We start from the raw sequence: 25,492 nt of genomic DNA, 5'->3' as shown, positions 1-25,492 counted from the left end.
AATTTCTTAATGTTTTCCATTTGCAAGAATTGTTATTTCTAATATCTATTATTGGTATTTGTATATTTGGTAGACAAAGTAGAAATAGTAAAATTGTATCCATCATGTTCCTGATTATTTTGACTGACACAGTATAATTTCATTTGCATACTTTTTTTTTTAATTATGTAATTTTGCATAAGACTGAAAGATTTAGGAAGATAAGATAATTTGTGGCAATAAATAGGAAATATTCTGAACTTGTAATCTGCACAAGATTAAAGAGTTGATCCCATGAAAACAATCCATCAGTTTATAGATGTACAGATGAGTATCTATCACAGTGTTAACAAAGGAGAGAAGAGATACATACAAATATTTAAGTAATCGCTATGGTAACATATTGCAAATGAGGTACTAAAATTACAGACCACACAGTAGATCCAATTGATAAAAAATGTGTTTTTGCTTTTATTTAAAAGTCATACAGTGTCACCTCAGTGCAACAAAAAGGGTTTAGAAAGTTAGAAGATATCCACTTCTTGCCTTACCTGGGAGCTTATTTAAGGCTTGTAGATATCCATTTCTTTCCCTACACGAGAGCTTAAAAGCTTGTAGATATCCACTTCTTGCCCTACACAAGAGCTTAAAGACTAGCAGATATACATGCTATTTCGCACACCCAGCTAATTCATGTACTTTGTGAGAATAAAGCAGAAAATTCAACAATTCTTCGTTATTATTTCACGAAACTGAGTTATTCCCTACATGATTTGACACAAGGGGTCCTTCCCAACTGGAGCCTCGTTCTGGTAAGTGCAGACGAAAACAATATCAATGGAGGCCAGTAGGTCAGCCGAAAAATATTAAATTTCATGAAAATAATTACTATGCAAACAACAACAAGGTGCAAAATAAATTGAAAAATCACTATTCCATCATACATGTATGTATTTACCTATTACTTTACTTAAATGAAAAATATTTCAACAGTTATTGAAGTTCTCCAACCTGCAAAATGGCTTCAACTTGATTGTTTGCTTTATGTTTTTATTAAAACAGAGAACTTAATCGAATAATTAGACTTGTTGGGGTCTTTTGTGATTCAACAGCTTCTGTTGTTTTATTTTTTTCATGTATTCAGTTGTTTTAGCCTTTTCTGCTTTTAGAAGTAAAAACAGTGTTTGGTACCTAGCTTTCACTTTCATAACTGCTTTTAAATTTCACTTTCAGATGTTTTATTGGAAAATACATGTTTAAATTGAATTAGATAAATGGTTAAAAAGTTTATTAATATTTTTCTATTGAGTATCACTGAATTCTATAAATAGCAGGGTGTGGGAAACCGGGTACACTTAAATGCAACAACTGGTCAAAATATGTTATCCAAATCATTTAATTAGTACACTAAAAGGTATGACGTTATTGTAGTGGGAAGTGAAAGTAGCGTGTTTCAAACCAAAATAAATGTGTTTATTAAAACATATAGAGGTAAATTCAAATTCAATCATTTTTAGCTAAATAGGAAGGTATTCTTAGGAAATGTGTGCAAAACCGGGTACACTGACTCTAGATATCCATTTCTTACCCTACACGAGAGCTTAAAGGCTAGTAGATATCCACTTCTTGCCTTACATAAGCCTATAAAGGCTTATAGATATCCACTTCTTGCCCTGCATAAGAGCTTAAAAGCTAGTAGATACCCACTTCTTGCCCTGCATAAGAGCTTAAAGGCTAGCAGATGTCCACTTCTTGCCTTACATGAGAGCTTAAAGGCTAGTAGATACCCACTTCTTGCCCTGCATAAGAGCTTAAAGGCTAGTAGATGTCCACTTCTTGCCTTGCATAAGAGCTTAAAGGCTTGTAGATATCCACTTCTTGCCCTGCATAAGAGCTTAAAGGCTAGTAGATATCCACTTCTTGCCTTACACGAGAGCTTAAAGGCTAGCAGATATCCACTACTTGCCCTACACGAGAGCTTAAAGGCTAGTAGATGTCCACTTCTTGCCCAACACGAGAGCTTAAAGGCTAGTAGATACTCACTTCTTGTCCTACACAAGAGCTTAAAGGCTAGTAGATAGACATGCTATATATGCAATATATGTACATATTATGCCCTACATGACAGCTTAAAGGGAAAGGGGCTTGCTGTAGGGAAGGGGCATATTACATGAGGACACAAACTTTTTGGATATTCAGTTAATGTTTTTTGGACAAAATGTCACACCAATTTAATAAGACATGCAATTAAAGAATGATCTGTAAGATATTTTGATCTTACACTGACAAACACATTAAGTATTTCTTACACTCCTTTACAACTTTTTATGCCCCCGAAGGGAGGCATATAGTTTTTGAACGGTCTGTCGGTCTGTCCGCAATTTTCGTGTCCGGTCCATATCTTTGTCACCCATGGATGGATTTTCAAATAACTTGGCATGAATGTGTACCACAGTAAGATGACATGTCGCGCGCAAGACCCAGGTCCGTAGCTCAAAGGTCAAGGTCACACTTAGATGTTAAAGGTCATTTTTCATGATAGTTGGGCGTGTCCGGTCCACATCTTTGTCATCCATGGATGGATTTTCAAATAACTTGGCATGAATGTGTACCACAGTAAGACGACGTGTCACGCGCAAGACCCAGGTCCGTAGCTCAAAGGTCAAGGTCACACTTAGACGTTAAAGATCATTTTTCATGATAGTGCATTGATGGGCGTGTCCGGTCCATATCTTTGTCATCCATGGATGGATTTTCAAGTAACTACGCATAAATGTGTGGCACAGTAAGACGACGTGTCCCGTGCAAGACCCAGGTCTGTAGCTCAAAGGTCAAGGCCACACTTAGACGTTAAAGGTCATATTTCATGATAGTGCATTGATGGGCGTGTCCGGTCCATATCTTTGTCATTCATGCATGGAATTTAAAATAACTACGCATGAATGTGTGGCACAGTAAGACGACATGTCGCGCGCAAGACCCAGGTCTGTAGGTCAAAGGTCCTAAACTCTAACATCAGCCATAACTATTCATTCAAAGTGCCATCGGGGGCATGTGTCATCCTATGGAGACAGCTCTTGTTTATGTAGGGGAATGTTCAGTGACTATTACAATAAATATTAGAGAAATTGTTGACCCTTTTATATTTGATCTTGGTCTTATTTTCATTTACTTAACTTTTTTGTGACAATGCCTTTATGTGATTGAGCACTACTGTTCTATGAAGCTCTTGATGGATTCCTCGCAGAAATTCCTTGATATGTGTATTTTGTAAATGAGATTTTTTACGTAAAATGACTGACTGATGACTTTTTTCAAAGGCTCTGACAATATTCCAATAGAAATAAATCATTTGAAATGGTTCTTACATAATGGAACAAAATCTGCATAATTTATATATCTTCCATTTTTGTATTTTTATCCAGTTTCTTGTGACTTGGTATATATCATAAGGTCTTGATATACATTTCATATCAAATTCTGACAAAATAAAATTAAGAAATAATGTATAGAAAAAACATGTTTTAACGTTATTAATGCACGAAAATAGGTTATATTGCTGCGGAATAATTTCATTAGGGCGTAGCCTGAGTGAACTATTCTTGGGACGTATAACCAATTTGAGTTTATTAATTTAAGTAAAACATGATTTTACTATACATTATTTCGATTCTAATATGTTCCTCTTAATATAAAACAGTAGATAAAATATAGTAGTGCTTGGTCGCAACAATATTGACGTCATCACATGTTAACTTGACATTATTTTAGTATAAGTGTGTTTTAACAGAAACTAGCATATTAGAATTTTTCTACCCGAACTGTGAAGTTCCAGTTTGTTCATGTATCTTATATTTAGACCCATCCCTCAATAGACTTGATCCATATATTGAAGTAAAAGCATTTATTTTGCAAATTTACTAAAATGAGAAATTGTACATGACATTATGAAGCCAAATGTAAAATGTGCTTTATAATTATGAAGAATTTCTGAGGCTTTAGAAATTCCTGACATCAGTCACAAATATTCTCTTTCTGCACAAATGCCGGATAATTTCTGTCTAAATGATGATAAATCTTTGTCTAAAAGGCCATAGAAGTGCTGAAATTAGAAAACCACTTTTAGCTAATTGGCTGTTTTATCAGAAGATATTTTTAGCTCACCTGAGCAATGCTCAGGTGAGTTTTTCTGATCACTCAATGTCCGTCGTCCGTCGTCTGTCGTCCGACGTCTGTCAACATTTAGCTTGTGTATGCGATAGAGGCTGTATTTTTCAATTAATCTTCATGAATATTGGTCAGAATGATAACCTTGATGAAATCTAGGCCGAGTTCGAAAATGGGTCATCTCGGGTCAAAAACTAGGTCACTAGGTCAAATCAAAGAAAAACCTTGTGTATGCAATAGAGGCTGTATTTTTCATTTAATCTTCATGAATATTGGTCAGAATGATAACCTTGATGAAATCTAAGCTGAGTTCGAAAATGGGTCATCTCGGGTCAAAAACTAGGTCACTAGGTCAAATCAAAGAAAAACCTTGTGTATGCGATAGAGGTGGTATTTTTCAATTAATCTTCATGAATATTGGTCAGAATGATAACCTTGATGAAATCTAGGCCGAGTTCGAAAATGGGTCATCTGGGGTCAAAAACTAGGTCACTAGGTCAAATCAAAGAAAAACCTTATGTATGCGATAGAGGCTGTATTTTTCAATTTTTCTTCATGAATATTGGTCAGAATGATAACCTTGATGAAATCTAGGCCGAGTTCGAAAATGGGTCATCTCGGATCAAAAACTAGGTCACTAGGTCAAATCAAAGAAAAACCTTGTGTATGCGATAGAGGCTGTATTTTTCAATTGATCTTCATGAATTTTGGTCAGAATGATTGCCTTGATGAAATCTAGGCAGAGTTCGAAAATGGGTCATCTCGGGTCAAAAACTAGGTCACTAGATCAAATCAAAGAAAAACCTTGTGTATGCGATAGAGGTGGTATTTTTCAATTGATCTTCATGAATTTTGGTCAGAATGATTATTTTGATGAAATCTAGGCCGAGTTCGAAAATGGGTCATCTGGGTTCAAAAACTAGGTCACTAGGTCATATCACGTAAAAACCTTGTGTATGCGATAGAGGCTGTATTTTTCAATTGATCTTCATGAATTTTGGTCAGAATGATTGCCTTGATGAAATTAACCCCAAGTTCGAAAATGGGTCATCTGGGGTCAAAAACTAGGTCACTAGGTCAAATCAAAGAAAAACCTTGTGTATGCAATAGAGGCTGTATTTTTCAACTGATCTTCATGAAATTTAGCCAGAATGATTACCTTGATAAAATCTAGGCTGAGTTCGAAAATGGGTCATCTGGGATCAAAAACTAGGTCACTAGGTCAAATCGAAGAAAAACATTGTGTATGCAATAGAGGATGTATTTTTCAATTGATCTTCATGAAATTTGGTCAGAGTGATTGCCTTGACGAAAACTAGGTCGGTTTTGAATATGGGTTATCTGAGGTCAAAAACTAGGTCACTAGGTCAAATTAAAAAAAAATCTTGTGTATGCGATAGAGACTGTTTTTTTCAGTTGATATTTATGAAATTTGGTCAGGTTGATTGCCTAAATGAAATCTAGGTCGAATTTGAATATGGGTCATCTGAGGTCAAAAACTAGGTCACTTGGTCAGATCAAAGAAAAAACTTCTGTATGTGATAGAGGCTGTATTTTTCAGTTGATCTTCATGAATTTTGGTCAGAATGATTGCCTTGATAAAATCTAGGTCGAGTTTGAACATGGGTCATCTAGGGTCAAAAACTAGGTCATATATAAGAAAATGCTTGTTTTATAGCAAGAGACCAATTTTTTGGTCCAATCTTAATGAAAATTGGTCAGAATATTTGTTTCCATGAAATCACTAGGTCAAACATCTTTTACACTGTTATGGAGTGTTTCTTAGGTGAGCGACCTAGGGCCATCTTGGCCCTCTTGTTTGTAGAATTTTACATTCAAATTCATCAAAACTCTTCCTTATTACAGTGAAGGACAGTTATAGGCTAAAAATTCAGTTGACATATTCTGTCATCGATAGGCTGTCAATAAGCAGTTTTTGGAAGTTCAGTTTCGGCCGGATAAGGTATGTATTTTACCTGAAGTAATGTAGTGCTAAAATTCAGTCTGTCAAATGTAAAAACTATAATTAACGTTAAATAAATATCCATCATTATTTCCGTAAAATGCACAGTTGTCCCTTTCCTTTTTGATATTTTTTTCATGAAATTTGGTAAATATGCAGAAGACAGTGTGGGAACATATGCACATTATTTTATTTTCTCCATCTGCTTTTCCATCTGTCTGACCTTTTGTCAGTCACAAACCCTGAACCCTGGAACATAGATTGAAAGTACATGTAATGTGTATTTTATTTTGTCCCTGTGTCCATCATTCTGTTCATCCATCTGTGTGTCCATCCATCTATCACAAAAAGAAAGGTCCTTTGTTAACTTTCAAAGTACATTTCTTTTCACAATTTTGGCCCAATCTTAATGAAACTTGTTCAGAATGTTACTCTCAGTAAAATCTTGTTCGATTTTGGGTCATCTGGGATCAAAAACTAGGTCACCAGGTCAAATCAAAGGAAAAGCTTGTTAACATGTAGAGGCCACATTTATGACTGTATTTTCATGATCTTGGTCAGAATGTTAATCTTGATGGTCTATAGGTCAAGTTCAAATCTGGGTCAGGTCGGGTCAAAAACTAGGTCACTAGGTCAAATCAAAGGAAAAGCTAGTTAACACTTTAGAGGCCACATTTATGACTGTATCTTCATGAAACTTAGTCAGAATGTTAATCTTGATGATCTTTAGGTCTTGTTCAAATCCGGGTCATGTGGGGTCAAAAACTAGGTCACTGGGTCAAATCAAAGGAAAAGCTAGTTAACACTAGAGACCACATTTATGACCATATCTTAATGAAACTTGGTCAGAATGTTAATCTTGATAATCTTTAGGTCAATAGGTCAGGTGAGCGATACAGTGCCTTCATATGAAGGCCCTCTTGTTTTCAATGTTACCAGACTTGAAAGATGGTAGCTTACTTGGAGAATATGCATTAGTTTTTCTTGCAATTAAGTGTCAGTCTACGAAAATGTGGTTCTTATAGAAGCATTTAAACATGAAAAATGCCACTTGCGGTATGGGACTTCTGTTGCCTGGCAACAGTCTTGTTTGAATATGTGATTTTCCTTATTTTAACTACGGAAAAATACATTTTTGGCCAGAAATTTGACTGTCTTTAATATACTTTATCACATGTTTGACGTGGTGGGAATGAAATAAAGCCATTAAATAAATTTGATAATACACTAGTGTAATAAAGCTTTGACACTGGCATCATTTTAAGTATAGGAGACCTTGATCGAAATAACTTGGTCTATAGTAGGTAAAGAAAGAAGAAATTTTGATGTTTCCAGCAAGAAAAGCTTACATGTGATAAAAAGAATATTACATTTTGTGTTTTTCCACATCAAATTTATTAAAGTTGTTGAATAAAATTGATGAAGTGCAGCATGCTCGGCAGAGTTCACATTTTATTATTTTATTCAACTGGTTTAATAAATTCAATATGAAAAGGTACTGCTATTTAAAAATGCAACAAGCTCCAACATTCATCTGATATACACAGTTTTATCTGGACCTCACAAAATAATGCTACAGTTTAGGGAGACAAGATTCAGATCAGACTGTGGATTAGCCATTCAAAATTACAAACTGCATCATTTGTTTTCATTCTTTTAAGAAGGTAGCAGATTTGCTTCTTCTAAAATAAGATTTGGAAGGTCAGAATTTTTAACGGAGAGGAAGGATTTGTTACCCTAAATGCCAGAGGACCATTAATTTGACAGAAAAAAAATCACACAACCCGAAGTCCCAGAATCTCATTGCTTTTAAATAAGAGGCTATCTATTTAGCATAAATTGACATAAAACAAAATTGAATTTACTAAATCACATTACTGCATAAGCAGGATCGATTTCCAGGGCTGATTCTAATCAGAGAGGTATGTCTGTGTACATTGGGTCATTGCTGACTAATACTTAAATGATTGTTGTTTATTCCATGGGCTGTCTGGGGTGTCAGAAAACAAGACATATTCTGTAAACATTACACTATTCGCAGTTGTCCGGTATTGGTCAAGATTAAATTAAGCCATGCTTGCTCTTGCAAATTTAGTGATTTGCTCTGTAAGACAAAATGCATGTATCAAGGCCTTCTTATATTTTGTCATCTATTCTGTCATGTTAACAGGCGATGACGTCAATGTTTTTACATTAAAACATGATCTTTCTATACATTATTCCTTAAATACCACCAATCAGAAATCTGAACCGTGGTATATCAGACAATAAACTACACAAAGGCCTTAATTGTTTACTTTATGACAGTGGTGTGAATTATTTAATAGTAAAGATACTGAGCTTTTAAAAATCTTGCACTATTTTGATGTAAGTAGAACCAGTCACATTTAATGGTGCAAGGAAAAAATTGTTCAGTTCTTTAAGTGTGATAAAAATGGATCATTTATTTATAAATGCATGGATGATTTATCAATTCCTGATTAGCTTAATTCAACACAACACTTTCTACTGCTTGTGATCTTGCATTGCAAACAACATTTAGTCAATAGTCGTAGACAAAATGAATAATTTATCGCAGATTCGAGTCACAATAAAAGCGATTAAAGATGCCTGACTTATCGCAAATGCATATGACGACATGAACATCCAATACATAAATGAAGCAGACCATGCGCATAAGGAGATCAAATTCTGTTTGACACGTTAAGCCAGTTTGGCCTATGGTGCATAAAATGTCATGTGGATAAGAATTCTGTGAGAGAGAAAAATGCTTGCATCCTCAATAAGATGTACAGTAGGTACCGTATTTTCCCGAATTAAGGGCCCCCCTCTAATTAACGCCCCCCACCCATTTTGGAGGGGAAAAAAAGTCAACAAGAACGGGGAAAAATCACCTACCTCATTTTTATAAGTCCACATAATAAGTAATTTACAGTACTAAAGTCCAATGTATTAAAAATTAAACACACTTTTAAACAGTCCATGTACCATAAGTCCAAAACATTTGTACTAAGTACGGTACGTAACAGAAAATTAAACGGTAAATACATTTTTGATTTGTTTTTACACCACTCGCGCACACGCTTCCTGCCGACTTTAAACATACTTGCAGCAATGTGTTTACGATATACCCTTTTCTTCGGCAGTTTTAAGAACTTTTAATTTAAAAGCAGGCACAGCAGCGTGTCAAACCATTGACATTGTGTATTGCGCTATTAGCTACCCGCATGTACTATGGAAAATGTTATCGGAGTACACAGCTGTTTGGGTCATGACGTAATGTGTAGTGTCGCGAGCGTGTCAAAAAGCCAGACATGGAATACACGAGGTACCGTATTTAAATGCATAAAAGACACACTGCATTAAATTGGATGCCAAATAATTACGTTTTAGGGGGATTAAACAACACAGAAAAACTTTACAGCTAGTTTGAACGATGTTTTTAAGTTTTGTAAACATTTTCATTTTTTATTTTTTTACCTCAAATAAACGCCCCCTCTTTGGAAAATGTAACGCCCCCGGGGGCGTTAATACGGGAAAATACGGTAATCAATCTTTCTTACAATGCTAGATTGGGGGGTGGGTAATAGCTACAGGAAATTGCAGACACTTTTCATTGACATGAGATATTTCTTGTATAATCTTTATGCTCATTCATTCTAGGAAATTTGAAGCTTTTCTTCCACTGAAGGAGGAGTGTTGCCATGTGAGCAATTTCTTATACAGTTCAGGAAGTTTTAGTAGACTTTTTAAGCAATCTAGATAGTTAAAGTTACCCTCATTTACATCAGTGAAAGTTTCCGTTTGATTTAACAAGTTCATATTACACCTACTTTACATTTTGAGAAAGTTTTTGTTGCAATACATTTTGTAGTACATCTCATACACAAGAACATCCAAAATTTTTTTGCAGTTTAGAAAGTTCTTTAATAAAATACAGTCGAATACTGTTACCTCAATATTCAAGGGACTGTAAAAAATGCATCGACGTATCCGAAGTTCAACGTAACGATATTGACTATCTGGGACTTAGTGACTTAATACTAAATGTGTCAGACGTCTATATTGTCATTATATCCAATGCTTTTTTCAGACTGTTTGAAAGGGGAAAGAAATAATACAAAACATAAATATTTAATTTTATTGACAAATAAAACATCTTAATTAAATATATACATACAACTTTTTAATTTTTCAAAATATACATTTAAACATTAGCATTCTTATTCCTTCCCTAAGGAAGTCTGGATGCAGCGGTAATATTCCTAGTTGAGTAGTCATTTTGACTGTGCTTTGATAATGAAAATTTGCCAGTTAAATACGCATATTGTTACTCAATCCTAAATGGCAGATTTTTACTCCGTCAAATAGAAAATATTTCATCCAAATTAGTTGTTATATTGGAAAACAGCTTTCCTACTTGCACGGGTGTTAAAGGACTAGTTATTGGGAATTAAATGCAAACTTCCTGACATTTAAATTGGATTAAAGATTAAATAACAAACAAAACAAACACACAAACTAACTTGACTATGATTAATACATTGCCGGACAACAATAGGTTGATTTTCACACCTTACAAATAACAAGCTGTGATATCGACGAAACCAGGTGTAAAAACGGTACAGGTAAGTTGACGGAACTGAAAAATCGCATTGAGCTAAACAAAATATCGAACTATCATATCGAGGTAATGATAAATAATTACATTAAGATTAATAGGGAAAAATCGGGACCGACTCAAACACATCGTGCTAACTGGAGTATCAAGCTAACCGATATCAAGGTAACGATATTCAACTGTATATGTATTTCTTCAATGTTAAATGTTCCATATTTCACTTGATTGTACTATTAGTAAGTAACAGCTTATTTCAAGCTTTAAATCTTACTTCATTTCAGAAAATGTCGTTCCTTTTCACTTTTCATTTTGTTCGTTGCAAAACCACAATAGATCAAATTCTTCTTATTGTCACTACTTTTTAGCTCCACTATTCGGAGAATAGGGGGACTATTCTACTCGCCCCGGCGTCGGTGTTGGCATGACCTTTTTTGTTAAATGTTTTTCGGCAACCTTTGTTTTTCTGTCATACTTTGTTACTTATTAGCTTATATCTTACTGTAACTTCACATTATACATTGTTCGCAAACCATAACAAATTTTCATATGCCCTTTTAGCTCCATATTCAGAAAGGGGTATCAAGGCCGCCAGGTGTTATACTTTTTTGGTTAAAGTTTTTCGGCAACCTTTGTTTTTCTGTCATATCTTTGTTACTATTGCTTATATCTTACTGTAACTTCACATAAACATTGTCCAGCATACAAACAAAGTATGTGCAGGGGCTGGGCCCATTATACATAAGGTCAAGGTCACCAAGGTGTTATACTTAGGTTATTTGAAAGGTTAAAGTTTTTTTTCGGCAACCTTTGTTTTTCTGTCATATCTTTGTTACTATTGCTTATATCTTACTGTAACTTCACATAAACATTGTCCAGCATACAAACAAAGTATGTGCAGGGGCTGGGCCTATTATACCCAAGGTCAAGGTCACCAAGGTGTTATACTTAGGTTATTTTAAGGTTAAAGTTTTTCGGCAACCTTTGTTTTTCTGTCATATCTTTGTTACTATTGCTTATATCTTACTGTAACTTCACATAAACATTGTCCAACATACAAACAAAATATATGCAGGGGCTGGGCCCATTATACCCAAGGTCAAGGTCACCAAGGTGTTATACTTGGGTTATTTTTAAGGTTAAAGTTTTTCAGCAAAGCTTTGCTTTTCTGTCATATCTTTGTTACTATTGCTTATATCTTACTGTAAGTTCACATAAACATTGTCCATCATACAAACAAAGTATGTGCAGGGGCTGGGCCCATTATACCCAAGGTCAAGGTCACAAAGTTGTTATACTTGGAATTATTTTCATTTTAAATTTTTTCGAAAGCTATGTTTATAGACATATCTTTGGTACTTTAAAAGATAATGACTTGAAATTAAAAACGTTTCTTTATAATCATCGTCTGCATGTGTGGTTAAAATTCCTATAACTCTTATTGTATTTTTGACAGAATTATGCCCCTTTCATACTTAATGTTTTTTGGCAATCTTCGCTTTCTGGATATAACTTTAGTACAATATAAGACTAGACTTGAAACTTAAAATGTATCTTTATCATCATCATCTGCATGTGTGGTAACAATCCTCATAACTCTGATTTGTATTTTTGACCAAATTATGCCCCTTTCATACTTAAATTTTTTGACAAACTTTGTTTTCTAGACATAACTTTGGTACTATATAAGATAATGACTTGAAACTCAAAATATATCTTAACCATCATTATCTGCATGTTTGGTAACAATCCCAATAACTCTAATTTGTGTTCTTGACAGAATTATGCCCCTTGGTGTATCTTCCTTTTAAAAGTAGAGGTCTTTTATTTTCCCCCGACGAAAGTCAGAGGGATATAGTTTTGGCGTTGTCCGTCCTTCCATCCGTCTTTCCGTCCGTCCATCCGTCCCTCTGGAGTTATATCTAGGAAATGGTTGGGAATATTTATATAAAACTTCATTTACGTGTTCACCACTATGAGTTCTTGCGGCCCGTCAAGTTTCAGTCAGATTGCCCTATTAACACCAGAGTTATGGCCCTTAGAAGTTTCTAGTGTTAACTATGTAGGGTACTATAAATATGGCAATTTCTGCATCATAACTTTTGATATATTTGACCTAGAACTATGAAACTTAAACAGAATTTAGATCACCATAATGTGGTTGTGTACACACAATTTCGTTCGGATTTATTTATGAATTAAAGAGTTATTGCCCTTTAATTGTATAAAAATCCACATATTTGTACATAACAAACTTACCATTTAGTAGAATTTCATTAAATTTCTTTCATTCTTTTCCATGAACATTTATTGTAAACATGTGAAGTTGACAACTGTTCCCACACCTGGTCACACCCTTACCTTGATCACACCCCCCCCCCCCCCCCCCCCCCCCCCCCCCCCCCATGAGGTTATGGGGCCCATCAAGTTTCAGTCAGATTGCCCAAGTAACACCAGAGTTATGGCCCTTAGAAGTTTCTAGTGTTAACTATATAGGGTACTATAGATCTATAGATATGGCAATTTCTGCATCATAACTTTTGATATATTTGACTTTGAACTTTGAAACTTGAACAGAATTTATAGCACTATAATGTGGTTGTGCACACACAATCATACGGATTTCTTTTGTAATTTTAGAGTTATTGCCCTTTAATTGTCTAAAAATCCACATATTTGTACATAACAAACTTACCATTTGGCAGAATTTCATTAAATTTCTTTCATTCTTTTCTATGAACATTTATTATAAACATGTGAAGTTGCGCACCCACACCTGGTCACCCACTTGCCTTGGTCACACCCCCTTCCCCTCTCCCCCCCCCCCCCCAAAAAAAAAGAAAAAAATTAATTCCTTATTTTACGTTTCATGAATATTTATGTATATATACATATGTATATATTTTTTAGGGGGTGGGGCTGCAGGGGGAATGGGTGAGGAAACAAAATTTCACATGTTGATTATAAATATTGATGGAAAATTAAAAATCAAAAAAAAGAAAAAGAAAAAAAAAATGGGTGAAGTGGGGTGGGGGCAGAGGATGCATGATCAGTGGTGGGCATGACTGGGTGGAGGAGCGACTGCACAAACCTTGCCCTCGGCCATGTTCAAGATATCTTACTTGATTGTGTTGTCTTAAGGACATCTGTTCTTTTATGTACAAATATGTACATGTTAAACAGCAACACCTGGTGACAAACCTCTCAAAGACAATATTTCATTCCAGTTAAACTTCAAGCTCACATTTCAATTAACTGCATTTAATTTTAAAAGCTAAGCTTATTACAGTAAGCATATCCCATTCAAAATAAATTCTTTAGTCAGGATCAAAGTATCATACATTTATTATGTACTCTTTAATTAAACATTTGTTTTCTTTTAAATTGATTTTGACTAAAGAAATTATTTGCTTCTTATTAACATCCTTAACTTTTTGCCGGATATATTTTTTTGCCATTCCTCACCACAAACCCTTTCAGCGGGGGATACCAATTCAGGGTTCTAATTTAAGCTCGCATACTCGCGAAATGCGAGTGCAAATTTCAAACTGCAAGGTTAGATTTCAGACACCAGCATTTTTTTGCGAGTGAAAATTTTTGGCCGAATAATGTGCATTTCTAATAGTCTTCTCGATCCTACACTGTTCTTTCTTTAACAACTCGCGGTCATTGCAGCGCATTATCATTTGCAGAACGAATTTCAGAGCACTCTTTCATCTTTCATCTTTCATCGTTTACGGAAGTTTACACTCGATACATGTCCCGTGCGCATGTCTTTTCAACTGCTGACAAGTACCTGCGCTAATTTTGATGATGTTTACCGCATCCGGTGTGTTTTTTTGGTAATCTATAATAAGTTACTATTTACATAGTGCATATACGATTGGCTTGACTCGTCACGTGGATGTTTGTGTTAATGTTGTAATAAAGTGACAAGTCGCGGAAAATGCAAGTTGTTTTTAGCTCACCTGTCACAAAGTGACAAGGTGAGCTTCTGTGATCGCGCAGTGTCCGTCGTTAGTCCGTCCGTGCGTGCGTCCGTCCGTGCGTGCGTCCGTCCGTGCGTGCGTCCGTAAACTTTTGCTTGTGACCTCTCTAGAGGTCACATTTTTCGTGGGATCTTTATGAAATTTGGTCAGAATGTTCACCTTGATGATATCTAGGTCAAGTTTGAAACTGGGTCACGTGCCACAAAAACTAGGTCAGTAGGTCTAAAAATAGAAAAACCTTGTGACCTCTCTAGAGGCCATAATTTTCAATGGATCTTCATGAAAATTGGTCAGAATGTTCAGCTTGATGATATCTAGGTCAAGTTCGAAACTGGGTCACTTGCCTTCAAAAACTAGGTCAGTAGGTCTAAAAATAGAAAAACCTTGTGACCTGTCTAGAGGCCATATATTTCACGAGATCTTCATGAAAGTTGGTCAGAACGTTCTCCTTGATGATATCTAGGTCAAGTTTGAAACTGGGTCATGTGCCTTCAAAAACTAGGTCAGTAGGTCAAATAATAGAAAAACCTTGTGACCTCTCTAAAGGCCATATTTTTCATGGGATCTGTATGAAAGTTGGTCTGAATGTTCATCTTGATGATATCTAGGTCAAGTTCGAAACTGGGTCACGTGCCATCAAAAACTAGGTCAGTAGGTCTAAAAATAGAAAAACCTTGTGACCTTTCTAGAGGCCATATATTTCACAAGATCTTTATGAAAATTGGTCAGAACGTTCACCTTGATGATATCTAGATCAAGTTCGAAACTGGGTCACGTGCCGTCAAAAACTAGGTTAATAGGTCAAATAATAGAAAAACCTTGTGACCTCTCTAAAGGCCAAATTTTTTATGGGATCTGTATGAAAGTTGGTCTGAATGTTCATCTTGAGGATATCTAGGTCAAGTTCGAAACTCGGTTAACTGCGGTCAAAAACTAGGTCAGTAGGTCTAAAAATAGAAAAACCTTGTGACCTCTCTAGAGGCCATATATTTCATAAAATCTTCATGAAAATTGGTCAGAATGTTCACCTTGATGATATCTAAGTCAAGTTCGAAAGTGGGTCACATGTCATCAAAAAGTAGGTCAGTAGGTCAAATAATAGAAAAACCTTGTGACCTCTCTAGAGGCCATATTTTCCATGGGATCTGTATGAAAGTTGGTCTGAATGTTCATCTTGGTGACATCTAGGTTAAGTTTGAAAGTGGGTCACGTGCCATCAAAAACTAGGTCAGTAGGTCAAATAATAGAAAAACCTTGTGACCTCTCTAAAGGCCATATTTTTCAACGGATCTTCATGAAAGTTGGTCTGAATGTTCATCTTGATGATATCTAGGTCAAGTTCGAAACAGGGTCATGTGCGGGCAAAAACTAGGTCTAAAAATAGAAAAACCTTGTGACCTCTCTAGAGGCCATACTTGTGAATAGATCTCTATAAAAATTGGTCAGAATGTTCATCTTGATGATATCTAGGTCAAGTTCGAAAGGTGGTCACGTGCCATCAAGAAGTAGGTCAGTAGGTCAAATAATGAAAAAACGTTGTGACCTCTCTAGAGGCCATTTTTTTTTCATGGGATCTGTATGAAAGTTGGTTTGAATGTTTATCTTGATGATATCTAGGTCAAGTTTGAAACTGGGTCAACTGTGATCAAAAACTAGGTCAGTAGGTCTTGAAATAGAAAAACCTTGTGACCTCTCTAGAGGCCATACCCTTGAATGGATCTTCATGAAAATTGGTCAGAATGTTCACCTTGATGATATCTAGGTCAAGTTTGAAACTGGGTCACGTTCCTTAAAAAACTAGGTCAATAAGTCAAATAATAGAAAAACCTTGTGATCTCTCTAGAGACCATATTTTTCAATGGATCTTCATGAAAATTGGTCAGAATTTTTATCTTGATAATATCTAGGTCAAGTTCAAAACTGGGTCACATGAGCTCAAAAACTAGGTCACTATGTCAAATAATAGAAAAAACGATGTCATACTCAAAACTGGATCATGTGGGAAGAGGTGAGCGATTCAGGACCATCATGGTCCTCTTGTTTCATTTAGTAAGTTAAAAAAAATACCACTTGTGAAAAAATGCAAGTAGAAAATATGGCTAAATTCGAACCCTGCAATTCATCGAATTTGCTTGTTGAGACATATATTTATTTTACTGTCAAATTGTCGAATAGTGGAGCGCGCTGTCTTACGGACAGCTCTTGTATAGCTTTACAGTTTATATTTCCTGTTGTCCTTAATAACTTTTTAACGCGCTTGAACTTTGTTCAGGGTGAGCAGTTAGTACGTGCAGATGGGCTATTGTCTATCATTGTGTCCATTGTCTATTGTTGTGTCCATTGTCTTTTGTTGTGTCCATTGTCTATCATTGTGTCCATTGTCTATTGTTGTGTCCATTGTCTATTGTTGTGTCCATTGTCTATCGTTGTGTCCATTGTCTATTGTTGTGTCTATTGTTGTGTCCATTGTCTATCGTTGTGTCCATTGTCTGTCGTTGTGTCCATTGTTGTGTCCATTGTCTATCGTTGTGTCCATTGTCTGTCGTTGTGTCCATTGTCTATTGTTGTGTCCATTGTCTATCGTTGTGTCCATTGTCTGTCGTTGTGTCCATTGTCCTGCATCAATGTTTTAACTTAAAAAAACTTCTCTGAAACTACAGGTCAGAATTACATGAAACTTGGTCTGTAGCATCTTGGCATAGATCTCTTTCAAGTTTGTTCAAAAGATACTGTTTGGCCCATTCAAAGGGCTGCCAGAGCTAAAAAAGTAAAAAAAGAAACACAAAAGCTTTTAACAGCTTCTTGAAAAACATTTCTTTGATTTTAACAAAACATTAATTGTAGCATCCTTTAATGAACTTTTCTCAGTTCTGCTTGGCCCTGAAGCTAAAGATAAAAAACTTTCAAACCACTTTTCATGAACCTCACAGATTATCACCAAACTTTATCTGTAGCATCAGTGTATAACTTCACATGAACTGATTTTTGGGTCTTCAGTAAATCCTTGTTAGGTTCTCTTTTAGTTTTGTTCTAGCAGTTCCTTTTGGTACAGGAACATAGATACAAACTTATATTGTCTAGTTAACATTGCTTTCGAACAGTTACATCAAGTTTGTCTGAGGCTGCTCTCTGGGAGAAATGACAATTGCAGCTTATATTATGGTGGTGGTTTGGAGATGCTCAAAGAAATACTCATAGAGAAAATTTTCTGAAAACTGTTGTATTATAATAAAACATGCAAATCATTATTAGCAAATCAGCCTGAAAAGTACACTTAACACATAGCCTGCTGGCAGCAAGTGATTTTGCCTTTGCGACCAGTGCAGACCAAGATCAGTCTGCACATCCGTGCAGTCTAATCATGGTCTACACTGTTCGCTATTCAGTCAGTATCATTTTGGTAAACACCCCTTTTAACAGTTAGTTGTACTGTCCAAATTGAAAGATGGACAAGTTCATTATAGAAATTTAGCAGGTAAAATGTTAATGTACTAGTCTGGATTATGGAAGTACAGGACTGAGATTAGGGTGGAGATTCAGGGATCATAATAGTATTACCTGAGAAATTTTGAAATCCTGCAAGAAGAAGTTGTATGGCCTCCTAACCATATTTCTAACACTTGTGCTTTACAGTCTAGCCTGTCTTAAGCAGCCAGCCAAGGGAAGCAGACAATTTGGCCGCTTAAGCCAGGTGACCGCCGATCGGAGGTGCAGCCAGTATATGTATTTTTCAGACTTCTGACCAGTCTATAGCCTTTAGGCTCATTTCTTTTTGGGTTTTCGATTATTATTTTACCAGAATACAATGACGTGCATTTGCCTTCGCAGTACGAATGGTCTTCTTAGCAATCTAAAACTCCGGCGTGTTTTTTTTTACCACAAAAATTGTTACAGACAATTTTCCAACTTCAAAACAAGTTTGTATACAATTTTCGCCATTTTGGTAAGGGAAGCTACTCTCGGCGCTTATTGTCTATGCTAAGTCTAAGATTGCCGTTACGTTCTGTAAAAGATAAGAGTGGTTTATATTTTTTTTTCAAACACAATTAATTTCGTATAAATTTAATAGTATTGTCATGACAGAAGTATAAAAAATCACAAATATTATGCTACTAATTAGTTATCGAGTATTATCTTTAACCGAGGTCAAACTGTGAACAACAAAATTGACACGAGGTGACACACTAATTACGATAATAACTGGCCATTTGATCATAACAAAAGGGGATTACACCTTCGGTTATCAGTTTTAATTGAGAAGCTCATGCCATTTTGTCGTTCTTGTGGTGAAGTCACGCGAAACTTAGCAACCATGTGCTTCTCAAAATCGGGTATCTTCGGCGATTATTGCCTAAAAATAATTGGTTTTAGAAGAAAAACGGGCGCTGAAAGGGGTCAAATACGGCGGTCGGGAGGCAATTTTGGTGGCCGCTGGCTGCAGACGGCAGGTGGCCGCTGAATAAAGTGATAAAATAGAGGAAAATCCGTCGGGGGCGTCATAAAATGGCGGCTGAACGGAGGTGACCGCTGATTGGAGGTGACCGTTAGTACAGGTTAGACTGTATAAACATTGTATTTTCATGAGTCTAATTATATTAATGAGGGGAATAACACAATCAGTGTGATTTTATTCATAATCAATATTTTAGAACCAGTATTAATATCATCATAAAGTGACAGTAATAAAAGAGATAAATCCTGGATTCATCTTTCCAAAGACAGATTTTGTTTATTTCTTTTTTATGTCCCTCTGTTGCAAGATGTTACACTGCTAGGGACATTCTGGAGTTAACATTGATTAACCATGACAACAGATCATTTCTTTATACATAACAAATGTCTGACACTTCAAAGAATTTATGGAGCTACTAACAACACCTACCTTAGAAAAGATAAAATTAGATAATTATACAGATGTATAGAAATAGTTATAGCAAAATTCTTTGCCACTTTCATCTTACATTCCGGCAAATATAAACAGAAATATTCTTTCAGTTTCCAAATGATTAATGAAAAGTAATAATTCATAATTTAAAGTAAAAACAAGGAGGGTTTGGTGGTACCCTGGTGATTTTATATTAGCATTCATTTCCTTTGTGTGATTCCCAGACAGAAGTCTCTATATGGTTTAATTTGTGTGTAGTGTGACTGTAAACCTAAGCCAAGAAAGTAAATCCCAGACTGTCATCAGTTTTAATATTGCAGGAAGGAAATGAGGTACTGGCACATCATTTCAACAAAGAGTGGTATTGTAAATTAATGAGTTATAGAGAACACACGCACTTGTTTGTGCATAATTCAACAGAAAAAGATGTTTGTACTTCAGAAGTTTTATAGCTTCTGCATCATTACTGTTTATCAGTGTCTTGTTGCAGTTACATTGCACAAATGGCAATTTATTGTACAGTACATAAAGTTTGTTATAGTTTTGCTTTTTATAAGTTTGCTCACAAGGTTTTGCACTTAGAAAATTTCTTTTACTTACTTTTAATTTTTGAGTGAAATTCTAGTTATGCCCCTCTTTGAAGAAGGACGGGTATATTGTTTTGCAGATGTCGGTCGGTCGGTATGTAGACCAATCCATTTCTGGATGATAACTCAAGAACGCTTGGGCCTAGGATCATGAAAGTTGATAGGGAGATTTGTCATAACCAGCAGATGATCCCAATTGATTTTGAGATCAGTAGGTCAAAGGTCAAGGTAATAGTGACCCAAAACAGTTAAATGGTTTCCGGATGATAACTCAAGAACGCTTAAGCCTAGGATCATGAAAATTGACAGGAAGGTTGTTCATGACCAGCAGATGACCCCTATTGATTTTGAGATCAATAAGTCAAAGGTCACAGTGACACAGAACAGTTCAACGGTTTCCGAATGATAACTCAAGAATGCTTTGGCCTAGGATCATGAAAATTGACAGGAATATTGGTCATGACCAGTAGATAAGCTCTATTGATTTTGAGGTCAGTAGGTCAAAGGTCAAGGTCACAGTTACCCTGAACAGTAAAATGGTTTCTGGATCATAACTCAAGAATGCTTTGGCCTAGGATAATGAAAATTAATAGGGAGGTTTGTCATGACCGGCAAATGACCCCTATTGATTTTGAGGTCATTTGGTCAAAGGTCAAGGTCATAGTGACCCGGACCAGTTAAACGGTTTTCGGAAAATAACTTGAGAACGCTTGGGTCTAGGATAACGAAACTTGATAGGGAGGTTGATCATGATCAGCAAATGACTCCTAGTTATGTTGAGGTCATTAGGTCAAAGGTCAAGGTCAGGGTGACCCTGAACAGTTAAACGGTTTCCGGATGATAACTCAAGAAAGCTTGGCCCTATGATCATGAAAATTGATGTAGGGGTTGGTCATGACCAGCAGATGACCCTTATTGATTTTGAGATCAGTAGGCCAAAAGTCAAGGTCACAGTGACCCGTAACAGTTAAACCATTTTCGAACGTTAACTTCAGAACGCTTGGGCCTAGGATCAAGAAACTTAATAGGGAGGTTGATCATGACCAGCAGATGACCTCTCTTTATTTTAAGGTCAAAGGTCAAGGTCATATTTACCTAGTAGAACTTTTGTGTACAGTGACCAAATAATTTCTGTTTCTTGTACAATTACTGAATGCATCAAGGGGGGCATTAAAATTTTCGTGTTCTAAGAGCTCTTGTTACAGTTAAAATGACAACTTTGAAAGTTCCAGCTACACCAACTTTCATGTTTTAGAAATTTTCAAGTTGTTGTTACAGATAATATTTAGAAAGTTCAAGTAACATTAAATAGATGAAAATTTTACAGTTACAAGTGCATTTACAGTTTTGAAAAGTTCTATAGTTATTTGGGTAATTTCAAAAGATGACACTATATCATTATTGCACAATAAATAACTAATAGTACTAAGAAATCTTTGTATTTCTGATCTCCAAGTACAAACTAGAAACTTGTATAGTGTAGTTAAGTTATCCAAAATAAAACAAATTCTGAAAAAAAAATGTTATTTATCTTGTCATGGCAACTGAAATTCAAGAATACCCATGCACCACGCGAAGACAATGGTTTATAGCTAAAGGCTCTTGGAGAAATTTTTTTTTAAAAATCTCAATAAAATGTTTTCAATCCATCCACAGATGTTTAAAATAGAAATACATGATTTACATTCACTTTATAAATGACATGAAACACAGACAATTGTCAAAATGCTATAACAATATCTTTAATAATTGACTTCATATGGTGACTGACTTTAAAAGCATTACTATGCTTTTAACAGTGAAGATGACTTAAAACTTTCACACTTGAAACGTTTATTTTTTTGCCATTTATATAAGTTTTTTCACTGAACAATCTATTTATGCTGTGGAAAGTTTGATATAAACTACCATTAATAAGTGTTTTAAAATGTACCAGTTTGGACAGTTTCAGTTATTCTAATGCATTCACTGTTTACAAAGTTCTATTAACCTTTAGCTTGCTGGCAGAAAGTGATTCTGTCTTTGCGACCAGTGCAGACCAAGATCTGCGTGCAGGCTAATCATGGTCTTCACTGCATGTTCGCTATCTAGTTAGTAAATTTTCTCTGAACACACATTTGATAAGTGGTACTGCCCAAATTAGTGATGGACCAATCCATTTTAGAAATTGTGCAGGGTAAAGGTTAAGTTCTTTTGAAAGTTACAGTTACAGTATCATTCAGCATGTTGAATGTTTAAGTTTTACTTACGTTAATATTTTAGAAAAGTCTTCACACTTCTTTAAAGATTTTAACCTTTAGCCTGCTGGCGGCAAATAATTCTGCCTTTGCGACCTATCTGAGTGCAGACCAAGATCAGCTTGCACATCCATGCAGGCTGATCATGGTCTGCACTGTTCACTGTTATGTCAGTAAATTTACAGAGAACACCCCTTTGAATAATAAATGGTATTGCCCAAATTGAATGATGGACCAGTCCATTTTAGAAATTCAGCAAGCTAAAGTTAAAGTAGCTGATGTTCTATATTATATCCATTTACCCTCCTCACCTTCACAACAAGGAACACTTACCAGGCTTCAGTTTTCAACCCAGAGTAGAAGGTCCTTATGGGTCCAACTGAAAAGAAATAATATCATCAAAATGACAATCAGTTAATAAATTTACTACAAAAATTTAGAGTTACCATAATATAAAGTCTTCAGAAGACACGTTGTAGGTTTTTGCATACAGTAGGAATAATTCCGGAAATAGAAACAACAATTTTTTATTTTTGTCAAAAATAATTTTATCATAAACCCATGGTATTGATTCAGTGGGATTGTAAAGCCTTTATTTACAAAAGATAACATTCATGATCAGGAGAATTACCCTCTGCTATCATTTTTTTGCCAAGACCCAGTTGTTATATCCTTGGCCATGATTTGAATGCCAGTCAAATCTGCAGGCAGTTCAGTGTTAGAGGATTTATATTTCCTATCCAATTTATTCCTACTTGTCTTTTTTATGCATTGTACAGTAGAATACCAGTAAACTTCAGTTAGATATTTTGCTTTGCCAGTGACTCCTGTGCCTAACTATGTTCTTAATAAGACTAAAGTTTTGTTTTTCAATGTGTCTAACAGAAGAATGAGCTCTTTTCTTTCTTTGCTCATTAGTGTGATTGCCAAAAACAATTTCTGCCTACTCTTGGTGAAATTTAGTCTTAACATTTGCCTGAATAAAATGCCAGACAAGTTTGATAGGTTAAAAACTAAGGTCACTTGGTCAAAAGTCCTGGCAACTGAAATTCAAGAAACCTTTGTAACACTCCAGAGGTCATTTTCTATCAGATTTTTTGAAATGTGGTCAGACTATTTTTTAAATTTGATATCTATGACATAATAATTATGTGAAATTGATTAATATTTGGTGATCAAGAACTAGACAACTAGTTTAAATCATAGGACTATGTTAAAACTTTGAGGTCATATATATGACAATAAAAAGCAACATCATGGTAATTTCATAAAGGGTCATCAAAAAGCTGTATTTCGTTTTGAAAAATGTAGAAAAATATCCAGTGTAACACATCTGACTATTTGGCAGCGGTAACTGTTTTATACCTTATACCACTTTAAATTTCTTGCAACTAAAGTTTCTTATTATTGTGTTTGAATTTGTTGTGAAGTTAAATTTGGATTTTACTTGTTTTTACATCTCAAAATGCCATGTTGACTGACAGTGGGTGTTAAAAGATAAAAGCAGATATTGAGTTATGTGTATGTCAATAGATTTGCACTTATACATTATTGCAGAAGTCTTTGCCACTTGTAATCTTATTTCAGCAAAATGAGAAATTGAAATTTCCTCTTGCAGCAACCAAAGGGTTAAAGTGGCAAGTAACAGATTGCGAATACACTTGCAGCTAACACAATATTAGAAGAAGGGAATATTTGAGTCAGGAGTTTAATTCCCAACTGTCATTATATTTAATGTTTACACATTAAAGTGGAGAAGTAATGTCTTCTTCCTCTCATTTTTCAGTGGATTTAGTATTTTTGCTGGGTCTAGAAATGTGGGATGTTATTGCTTATTGCAAAGAAAAATTGTATCATTTCTGAAAATGACATTCAGTCACAGTACCAATATGGAAACTTTATTTTTTGTCCATGAAGTGGCTATATTTCATATGAAATGTATATTCTCAACTTTTCTAGTGAACAGTCATGTTTTTCTGCTCAATTACTGAAAGAGTAACACCAGTGGAGTTGGAGTTTGTGAACATTTCTTGATCAGTCTGTTCATGAATTGCTTATTATCCACTTGTAGTGTGTTCATGAACAGTAACATAACTTTTCATGAACAGAATTTACAAACTGAGGGCTTGGTGCAAAACTATTGTAAGTGTAATATAAATAAAGAACAAGATACAATAGTTTTGCGCCAAGCCCTCGAAACAGTCACCATAACAAATTGATTAGTCACATGCAGTACCCAGACCTAGCTCATTGTCAAGGTCACACTTGGGACATGAAAGATTTTTGGAAAGCTTTTTGTCTGGACTGTTACATTTTTATGCATTTATGTATATTCAAGTAACTTTGCATCAATATTCAAGAGTGTGTCATGTGCAATATACCCAGAACCCTGTCTGAAAGGTCAAGGTAACTTTCTTTGTTGGTACATAAAAAGTACAATACATGTGTTTTTTCATCAGTTTTCCAAGTAATTTAAGAATAAAATCATGCTTAAAGTAATATGGTTGTTGTTGATACATAATAAAAAGCTGTTAATATTTGTAGATTTTTAGAATGCAAACCCGACAATAAGTTGTAACTTTATTTTATATAATGGCAAATATAGCATTGTTATGGCAGCTCTGTAGTATTTACTGCCAGTGGTGTTTAGTTTAAAGGCTCATGATGCCTTTGTTTAAAATGTGGATGCCACATTTTCCGTTATGAACACAAAATACATGAATTCCTTGTTAAATCCTTTTCTGATAATTGCTGTCTTTAACATTAACTTTTGTCAAAGGTTTGAATATTGCTGAATATAACAGAATGTTTTATTGAATCTATTGTATTTATTACCTCCTTTTATGACTCTTAACTATAATAGTTCATGTGCAGTATTAAAAGTAGTGCCTTTCTAACCATGTAAGTACGCATAACATCTATTTGGAAAGCTGTTTCAACTGTTTTTAAGATGTATTTTTAAGCATTATTATGGACCTTGAAAAGTACCATATACTGGTTTGAGTCGTAAATTCGGGCACTTTTTGAGGTTTTTCATAAATATTTCTTTCTTTATACAATTGATTTG

The 25,492-nt window shown here is 35.1% G+C and overlaps 2 protein-coding genes across 2 annotated transcripts in view; one reads left to right on the top strand and one right to left on the bottom strand.

Moving 5' to 3' along the window:
• LOC128558903 (focadhesin-like) overlaps positions 1-25,492 on the top strand; it is a 322,592-nt gene that overhangs the window by 101,504 nt on the left and 195,596 nt on the right. The window lies entirely within an intron of this gene.
• LOC123566128 (FMRFamide receptor-like) overlaps positions 1-25,492 on the bottom strand; it is a 105,142-nt gene that overhangs the window by 42,235 nt on the left and 37,415 nt on the right. Inside the window, exon 2 of the mRNA XM_045360003.2 lies at positions 22,759-22,804. The gene's annotated coding sequence lies outside the window, so the exon portion shown is untranslated. The remainder of the gene's footprint in view (positions 1-22,758; positions 22,805-25,492) is intronic.

This window comes from Mercenaria mercenaria, chromosome 8 (genome assembly GCF_021730395.1).
Source record: "Mercenaria mercenaria strain notata chromosome 8, MADL_Memer_1, whole genome shotgun sequence".
NCBI classification, from domain to species: domain Eukaryota; kingdom Metazoa; phylum Mollusca; class Bivalvia; order Venerida; family Veneridae; genus Mercenaria; species Mercenaria mercenaria.
This window is presented reverse-complemented; position numbering and strand designations above follow the sequence as displayed.